The 9,397-nt window shown below is 41.9% G+C and overlaps 1 long non-coding RNA gene across 2 annotated transcripts; it reads left to right on the forward strand.

The window, feature by feature from the left end:
- The first annotated feature begins 716 nt into the window (after positions 1–716).
- On the forward strand, positions 717–9,175 carry LOC142485836 (uncharacterized). Of its 2 annotated transcripts, none has more exons than XR_012798711.1 (3): positions 717–819; positions 7,973–8,094; positions 9,113–9,175. It is a non-coding gene; the product is annotated as an uncharacterized LOC142485836 (long non-coding RNA). The 2 variants fall into 2 exon arrangements; XR_012798712.1 differs by lacking the exon at positions 717–819 and adding an exon at positions 5,502–5,588.
- The last annotated feature ends 222 nt before the right edge of the window (positions 9,176–9,397 follow it).

Raw genomic sequence — 9,397 nt, forward strand, 5'->3', positions numbered from 1 at the left:
ATCAGTTACATATGTTGCTGGTACCATGGTTTTTTACCTCACTACTTCTTATTGGGACTCACACTGGTACTGTCATTTAGCGCATGAATATTTATTTTGTTCTAACAAAATTAACACAGTATAGGAAAATATGCATTTGTCAGAGGGAAAGGCCAATAATCTGGAGTCAGGTCACCCTAATGTATATTAAAAATAAACACAGGCCTGTCTGATACTCCCTGATATTATAAAGTAAAGAGGCCACTCTATAATAAATATTTACACAGGCCTTTTTAAGTCTGTCCCTAATAATCTGTAATCAGGAGGTCATTATAAGTGTTAAAACAGTAGTGGTACTGTGATATTAAAGTGACAATCCCATACAAGTTTAATTCAGCCTAAATCCACACAATAATGTTAATAAATGCATTATAAATATCACATGACCATATGTATACTGACTTAGTTCATGGCTGTGTTATTACATCATTACATGTGTAATTAAATCCGTGACATTCTCAGGCTCCCCCCTTCTGTGACAATCATACAGCCGGGCCGTTACATTGCAACACACTAATCCCGCCCCTAGTGACATCACCTGATCAGTAACCAGTCAGAGAAGCTAGCAGGCAAAGAACTACATTTCCCACAATGCACCTCGTGGAGTGTGGCTAGCAGCTACACCTTCTCTCACTAGTTTGTCTCCTGCGAGTTTCCGTACACAGCGTCTTGTTAGAGTGGGGCGTGGACATGTGTAAACTTCAATGGTGGGAAAATGAGACAGTTTTAGCTGCTAGCTGAGCAGTGGTACAGCGCTCTGTAGAAGGCGCTCTCAGTCGGGTGAGTGATTTTTCAATGTGTGTGTTTATTTCATTTCTCATTTTACTTTCACTTTAAGTACTGCATGCTTATTTTTTTCTTTGGGCATTTAGAGATTTAAGTGCTCCGTGAGCCGAGTCCTCCATTGAAGGAGGAGCTATGAGGCCAACCTATCACAGCTACTGTACCATCTTCAGTTGCTTTCAGTATACTGATTAATCCACGGCACAGAATATGCAACTTCAAATACATCTATCAACTGTCTATATGTTAAGCCCCCGGACAAGCATTTGCTTGTTAGTTATACACTAGTTTCATACAAGCACTTCACACAGGGGGCTTCAACTTAGGTAGTACTTGACCGGCCGGTCTGAGTGTTCTCATTTCCATATATTTCTTGCCTCTACACTTTATTTACACACTTTGTACTTATTACTGCAGTGTAGCATTTTTCCCCACACCTTAAGGTTCAGTTTATAACAGCTTTGTAGGTCACCACTGCTCCTCATTTTAACCATTTATGTGTATGTGATTAATAAACCTTTATTGATACAATTTGTGTATGTTAGAGTGCTATTCAGGGGATTCTTTTTTTCTGTGTTAGTTTTCATATGTGTGTGTGTGTGTGTGTGTGTGTGTGTGTGTGTGTGTGTGTGTGTGTGTGTGTGTGTGTGTGTGTGTATATATATATGTATATATTTATGTATATATATTTGTGTGTGTGTGACCTTGGGCAAGTCACTTCATATCCTCTGTGCCTCAGGCACCAATGTCATAGATTATAGCTCTATGGGGCAGGGACTTGTGTCTGCAAAATGTCTCTGTATAGCGCTACGTAAAACTAGCAGCGCTTTAAAAGAACATGCTGTTATTATTATTATATATAAATGTGTATGTATTTATTTATATAGCACTATTAATGTATATAGCGTTTCACAGTAGTAATACATGTGAAAATCCTATAAATAACAAATACAAATATCAGGTCATGGGAATAAGTGATTTGGACATAAAAGTAACATTTCGGAAGTGTGGACAACTAATACATCTTGTAGATTGCCTTTACAGTGTGATGTCATTGATTCAGTAGATTGTGTGCAGACCAGGACTGTAGATTATATAACTCTCAGTACAGGTTACACATGGCATCAGTATTAGTGATTTAAAGAGGAGGAAAGCTTCAATGTGGAGAACAAAGCCAAGTAATGTTGAAGTTACTCCTTTTACCATTTACTTGGTCAGTCTGTACTGTCTACTCTCCACACAGCTGCTAAGGATCTTCCATTTTAAATACTTTCACCTCCTATTCTGCACTGCTTTGCTGCCCATTATTCAGAGATGCGTTCCAGTCATGTTTAGCACTCTGAATCTCTCTGCAGTCATTGGTTCAGCACATCATGGGTAGAGCATGGCTACAGATACAGCAAGCTATTATTATTTTACCGGCTGATCACCCATAATATTGCATTAAAACATAGAATATCACTTAATTTCCAAAAGATTCAGTGATGCTGATAATGCAGAATCTCACAACATTTCCCATCATAATGCCATAATGCACAAGTGGGAGAAATAATCCTTGCTATATCTGTACATTGTGTGACATATTACCTCAATGACCAATGAGAGCAAGTACATCTTCTGTATAGAGCGGCTGTGTTATGATGCAGTTATTGATCATCATTGACATAATCACAAGAATCTTATGCAAAGGGAAATTGTCCGCAGCGAAGTGAGATTTCAGCCCCCAAACGTCTGTAATATTAATGCAATGTCTTACTTTTGTTGCAGTGAACACTGAAGAGACGGATCTACTACAACACTGTACAGGATGAGCATACGCTACAAGCAGCAAAATGATCTTGCAGTTGACAGTATGTTGTTCTGGTAATGTGCACAATTATTATTTATGGGCTACACACCACAGTGCTGGACATATTCTGTTAACTTCAACTCTACTCCTAACATGGAGATGTCTTCCTGGTGTTACTGATTCAGTACATCATATGCACAGTGTGGTTATGATATGATGGATTGATTTAATGAACCCACCAACCAATGATGACATCTGCATCATCTTCTGTAAAGTGCAGCTACAGCATGATATTATCAGCATTTGGTGCGGTATAATCAGAGGTATCTATGTGCTTTTGTGCCTGTTTTAAGTCCTCCAGCTTAACGCCCCTACACCTCCCACTACACAGGCATACTTACTTATGCATACACTGACATCTGGCATACCTACACACACCCCAGGGCCACTTCCTTCCCCTGATGTCAGGGAGAGGATGGGCATGCAGAGTGCAGTAAGTCTCCACGTTACTCTGGCCAACAGTCTTGGCCTACCTCCAGCATCTGTCACCCACAACATCTGTTCCCTCCTTGTAAAGTGCTGAACTATCTCACCTGGGTCAGTGCTATAGCTGATCACAGTGCCCGATCAGGATGTCACTGTGACAGGCAGCAGTGCAGATTGACCGGTCAATCAATGCAGTGCCGCAACATATGCACTAAATGAGATTTCCGTGCCCCCAGTCAGGTTACTCCCTGGGCAGTGACCCTGCTCACACCCTCCCCTAGTTCCACCTCTGATCACAATTATCTCTCTTGGAGAGTGTAGCAAATTGGAGTTGGGGGAATCTCACCTCTGCCATGCATGGTCACAATCTGGGCACAGGACCCAAATAGTGGGCAATGTGGCACTTCTTACAGTAGAGAATAAGTAACTTTATTCTTTACTTGTGTATTAAGGACCTTATTTGCATTAAATTCAGTCCACATGGGACCAAGACTTTCTGGCTTACTGAACAAAGTGGAATTGTTTCGTAGAGGGTGGAGAATTGTATTTTATCTGAAATTACCCCCTCTGCACAAAATACAAACAATTATACCCATACAAGTACCTTGTGGAAGTTGTTGCCCTCTATCTTCCTGTGGTCTCTCCCTGTTTCTCACCGTGCCTCCTCCCATTTCCTTGCACCTGTGCGTCTCCGCATATATCCCTATACTCAGAGCCGGCTCCGGTCAGTGACATGGGATGCCCAAATATGAGCATACCCATATATGGGCATCCATGCCACTGACCGGAGCCCGCTCTGTTGCGGATATGGAGAGAGACTGGGAGATTTACATCCCCTTATAATTCATATGGTGCATAGTACCGGCACGTATTGTTTTACCGGTACTGTGTACCTTCCTACTTTCACACTGGTACAGTATATGCTGCAGTGGGACTGAGAGGGATATATTGGTAACACATAGTCATTGTTGGGGGAATTCAATCCATTTTGAAAATAGTAATGAAATGTTTTTTACTTTTCTTTTTTTTCAGTAATGAAGAATGAAACATTTCTGTTAAAATTGAATTGGAGGTGAACTGGATTCATCATCAACTCTGCACCAGTGTGAATTGATGTTCTTTAATGTTCTGATAAGGTACATGCAACATCTCTTCCTCAACCCCTGCACCACTCTCTGCCTCTTGCCTCTCTCTCTCCACCTCCCTGCTAAGCGTATTAACCCATCTAATGTAATCCACATTCCATGTCTCACTTTACTCTTCACTTCTCACGTGCCCTCTGGAATGACTGCTCTCTGACTAACAAGGTCTATTTGTACATGACCTCTTCTGCTCTCATCATCCACCACCTCTCATTCCCCTCACCCCTGTCCTACTCGATACCTCAGCTTAATTGAACTCTCTCCTCTGACATCTACCCTTATCTCTAACCTCTCCTCACTTTCTGCTTAAACTAACTATCTTGTTAACTTTTACAATGCTATCATCTCCTCCTCCTCCCTCCTCCTCCTCCCTCCTCCTCCTCCCTCCTCCATCATATATATGCCCCTTCTAGGCTCTGACACACTCATCCCTCTAAGGCCATGATTATCATGGGCACATGCTTGGTCATCCACAGTGTGTGCGAGCGATGCAGAGCCGCCTCGGACCTCAGTGCAGGGATTGCTGCATACCCCCAGCATCTGTCACCCACAAACAATACACACACTAATACTCCCCACAATACACACTATAATACCTCCTCAATACTAATCTCCCCAATAATATTATAGCTCCAAACACAATATACACAACACCCTTACACAAGATACACAATCTAGTACTCTCCTCTGCACCTCTACACACAATATAATACTCCCACACACACAATATACACACTACCCTCCTACCCCCATAAAATACAACCAATAATACACACACACTTTGTGGATGTTGGGACCAGCTCCCGGCATGCACCAGTGAAAGAGAGAGGCCCGCAGAAGCTCGGAAGAACTCCCTCCATCCGTGCCTTCCTCCGTTTCACATCTTCTCCCTGTCTCTCTCCCTCCCTTTCCTTGCATCTCCCTGCGTCTTTACGTATACCCAGTCAGTGACGGCTCTGGTCACGTGATGCCTTAATATGGGCTTATCCATATATGTTCATCCACGTCACTAATGTGATGCCCGCACTGTTGCGGAGCTGGTACTTACGACGGGCACTTATTGTTTTATCAGTACTGCGTACCTGACTCTACCGGCCTACTTTCAACACTAGTACAATATGTGCTTCACTACGAGTGAGTGGGGAATATTGGCATCACACAGTCACTGTTGAATATGCCATTCAATCCATTTTGAAAATAGTAATGCAATGTGGTTTTGTTTTGTTTGCTTTTTGCAGTAATGAAGAATGGAAAAGTTATATTAAAATTAAATTGGAGGGGGACTAGATTCAGCATTTCATCATGAACTCTGCACTTGTGAGAATTTAACTTCTTGAATACCCTGACAGGTACACGCAACATTAAGACTATAATCTGCTGTGCAAGCTTTCGTGCTATACCTCCCCCTCAGGTTTTGATTTATACATTTGCTCCCTCAATTCATGTCCTCTAATATTTGAAAGCTCTCTCCTAGCATTTTCTCTTTACCACAGAACGTCATCCCAATGTAACCTCTCTCTTGTTCTTTCTGCTGGCTGTTTCCTCACTCCTCTGTTAAACTTTTCTAATTTCTCTAACTTCCACACTCCTGCTTTTATCCACATGTTCTCCTCTTTCCTTCCCCTACCTTTGCATGTGTCTACACACTGCACCATTTGTACAGACCTCTATTGCAGCTATTTCTGCACTGCTCAATGAAAAGCACTCTTTAATATCCTATTCTCTGGGCCCCCTCTCTCTGCGCCCCCTCTTTTGGCGCCTCCTCTCTCTGCGCCCCCTCTCTCTGCGCCTATCTGTCTCATTCTCTCTACGTCCCTCTCTCTCTACATAGAGCTATCTCTGTCTCTCTCTACACCTATCTCTGTGTCTCCTTCTATGTTTGCTGATGTGTGGGATATCTCTTATAATCTTGAACCTGCTCATATACACATCGGGCCTCCCTGCTAAGAGTGTTAACCTATCTAATGTAATCCACATTCCTTTCCTTACTTTTCTCTTCCCTTCTCCTATGCCATCTGGAATGTCCGTTCTCTGACTAACAAGGCTCTAGTTGTACATGACCTCTTCTGCTCTCATCATTCACAATCAGTCATTCCCCTCACCCCATCTTACCTGTCCCACTGATTTGCCTCTGCTTAATTAAACTCTCCTCTGACATCTACTCTAACCTCTCTGCTCTCTCTCTCTTTCCGCTTAAACTAACAATCTTATTAACTCTTACAATGCTATCCTCCTATCTATATGCCCCCTCTAGGCTCTGACACACTTGTCCCTCTAGCCCACACCCTTGGCTAAATTCCCAAACATGTTCATCACACTTCCACTCGCTGTTCTTAATGCCTATGAAGGAAATCACACAATTGATATTTGATTTTTCTACAGTAAAAATGTCTCCAGTCCTGTATAAAGCTGCTCTCTGGGGCCAAACCACACTACTTTTTTTTCACATTCATCAACACTCAAATTTAATTTACGCTGTCTTTTTTTCCCTGTATTTGACTCCCTCCACTAACCTTCTCCTCACACTTGCCATCCTTCCTTCACTTCTCCTCAAGCATTTGACTACTTCAGAGGCAAGGTGGATGCCACCCACAAGGAGATTCCTTCTGTCCCTTCCCCCTTCTCTCCTTCTACCTAATTCTCCTTCTGCATTTGACTCCTTTTCTTCTCTTACAGAGCTGGAAGCTAATCATCTTCTCTTCTCCCTCTACCACATGCCCTCTAGATCGTATCCCCTCACACCTTACTGCATCGATTAGTCCCCACTCTCACCCACATCTTCAATTCCTCCCTATTCTCTGGCTCTTTACCCTCTTACTTTAAGCCTGTAGTGGTCACCCTTTTCTCAGAAACAACCTACACCCTATGTGCCTTACTAACTACCGCCCTGTATCCCTCCTGCTGTTTGTCTCCTAATTGCTAGAATGTCAACATTCTTAAATCACATTCCCTCCTGGATCCTTTACAACCTGCCTTTCGTACAGCTCGTTCTACAGACTGTGCTTAAAGCAAATTCCCAAGGTCACTTTTCCCTACTAATCCTACTTGATCTATCTGCTGCGTTTGATGCTCTCAATCACTCTCCTCCTTCATATTCTAAACTCTCTCTTGGTATCCGTAACACAGTTCTATCCTGGTTTTCATCATAACTTTCCTGTCACACATTCTCCATCTCTGTTGCTAACATGTCTTCGTCTTCTATTGATCTGTCTGTGGGTATACATCAGGGCTCTGTTCTGAGATCTCTCTTTCTCTCTACATACTATCATTTGGTGACCTCATCAACTCTTTGTGACAATCCTATAAATAACAAATACAAATATCAGGTCATGGGAATAAGTGATTTGGACATAAAAGTAACATTTCGGAAGTGTGGACAACTAATACATCTTGTAGATTGCCTTTACAGTGTGATGTCATTGATTCAGTAGATTGTGTGCAGACCAGGACTGCAGTACAGTGTCACTCACATGGATGACTTGCGTGGTAGAAGCTCAAGAACAAGGATGTCAAACTCCAGTCCTCGAGGGCAGCAAACAGGCCAGGTTTTCAGGATATCCCTACTGAAAACCTGGCCTGTTTGGGACCCTCGAGGACTGGAGTTTGACATGCATGCTCTAGAAGGAGCACAGCTGTGGGTGGGAGGTGGATTTGCTTTGCATCAAATGGTTTGGAGCAAGGTTTATTGTATGTATTATCATAATAACAATGCAATGCTTAACTTTTATTTCAGGAGGGATGACTGCAGAACAGAAGTGAATATTGAAGCCATGTGTTCCTTTTCTTGCAAAAGAGAAAATTTGAAGGACAGTTGAAGAGAAGGAAAATTACTACACAGAGACAGATAAGCAATGTGTATATTTCTCATTTACCATTTAGTATTTGTCGTTTTATTGACTCCACACAATCCGGCTGCTACGGGTTTCACATTGAATATTTTCATCTCTACTCTACCCCTTCCTGTGATCTGAACCATGCAAGTTTTCGTTGATTCAATACATCATGAGTAGAGTGTGGCTACAGTATGAAGTAAAGACCCAAGGACCACATCTACTACCATTCATAACAAGAACATGTGCAGTAGCGCACAGCTGCAGTTCTATGTGATTGTTATGAAAGGTTGAGGTGGTTCAATTCTATGAATCTGGAGTGGGATGGATCCTGTTTGCATCATATGGTTTCATCTAGGCCAGTAGATTATATAACTCTCAGTACAGGTTACACATGGCATCAGTATTAGTGATTTAAAGAGGAGGAAAGCTTCAATGTGGAGAACAAAGCCAAGTAATGTTGAAGTTACTCCTTTTACCATTTACTTGGTCAGTCTGTACTGTCTACTCTCCACACAGCTGCTAAGGATCTTCCATTTTAAATACTTTCACCTCCTATTCTGCACTGCTTTGCTGCCCATTATTCAGAGATGCGTTCCAGTCATGTTTAGCACTCTGAATCTCTCTGCAGTCATTGGTTCAGCACATCATGGGTAGAGCATGGCTACAGATACAGCAAGCTATTATTATTTTACCGGCTGATCACCCATAATATTGCATTAAAACATAGAATATCACTTAATTTCCAAAAGATTCAGTGATGCTGATAATGCAGAATCTCACAACATTTCCCATCATAATGCCATAATGCACAAGTGGGAGAAATAATCCTTGCTATATCTGTACATTGTGTGACGTATTACCTCAATGACCAATGAGAGCAAGTACATCTTCTGTATAGAGCGGCTGTGTTATGATGCAGTTATTGATCATCATTGACATAATCACAAGAATCTTATGCAAAGGGAAATTGTCCGCAGCGAAGTGAGATTTCAGCCCCCAAACGTCTGTAATATTAATGCAATGTCTTACTTTTGTTGCAGTGAACACTGAAGAGACGGATCTACTACAACACTGTACAGGATGAGCATACGCTACAAGCAGCAAAATGATCTTGCAGTTGACAGTATGTTGTTCTGGTAATGTGCACAATTATTATTTATGGGCTACACACCACAGTGCTGGACATATTCTGTTAACTTCAACTCTACTCCTAACATGGAGATGTCTTCCTGGTGTTACTGATTCAGTACATCATATGCACAGTGTGGTTATGATATGATGGATTGATTTAATGAACCCACCAACCAATGATGACATCTGCATCA

The sequence above is a fragment of the Ascaphus truei genome, unplaced genomic scaffold, assembly GCF_040206685.1.
Source record: "Ascaphus truei isolate aAscTru1 unplaced genomic scaffold, aAscTru1.hap1 HAP1_SCAFFOLD_641, whole genome shotgun sequence".
Classification (NCBI taxonomy): Eukaryota; Metazoa; Chordata; class Amphibia; order Anura; family Ascaphidae; genus Ascaphus; species Ascaphus truei.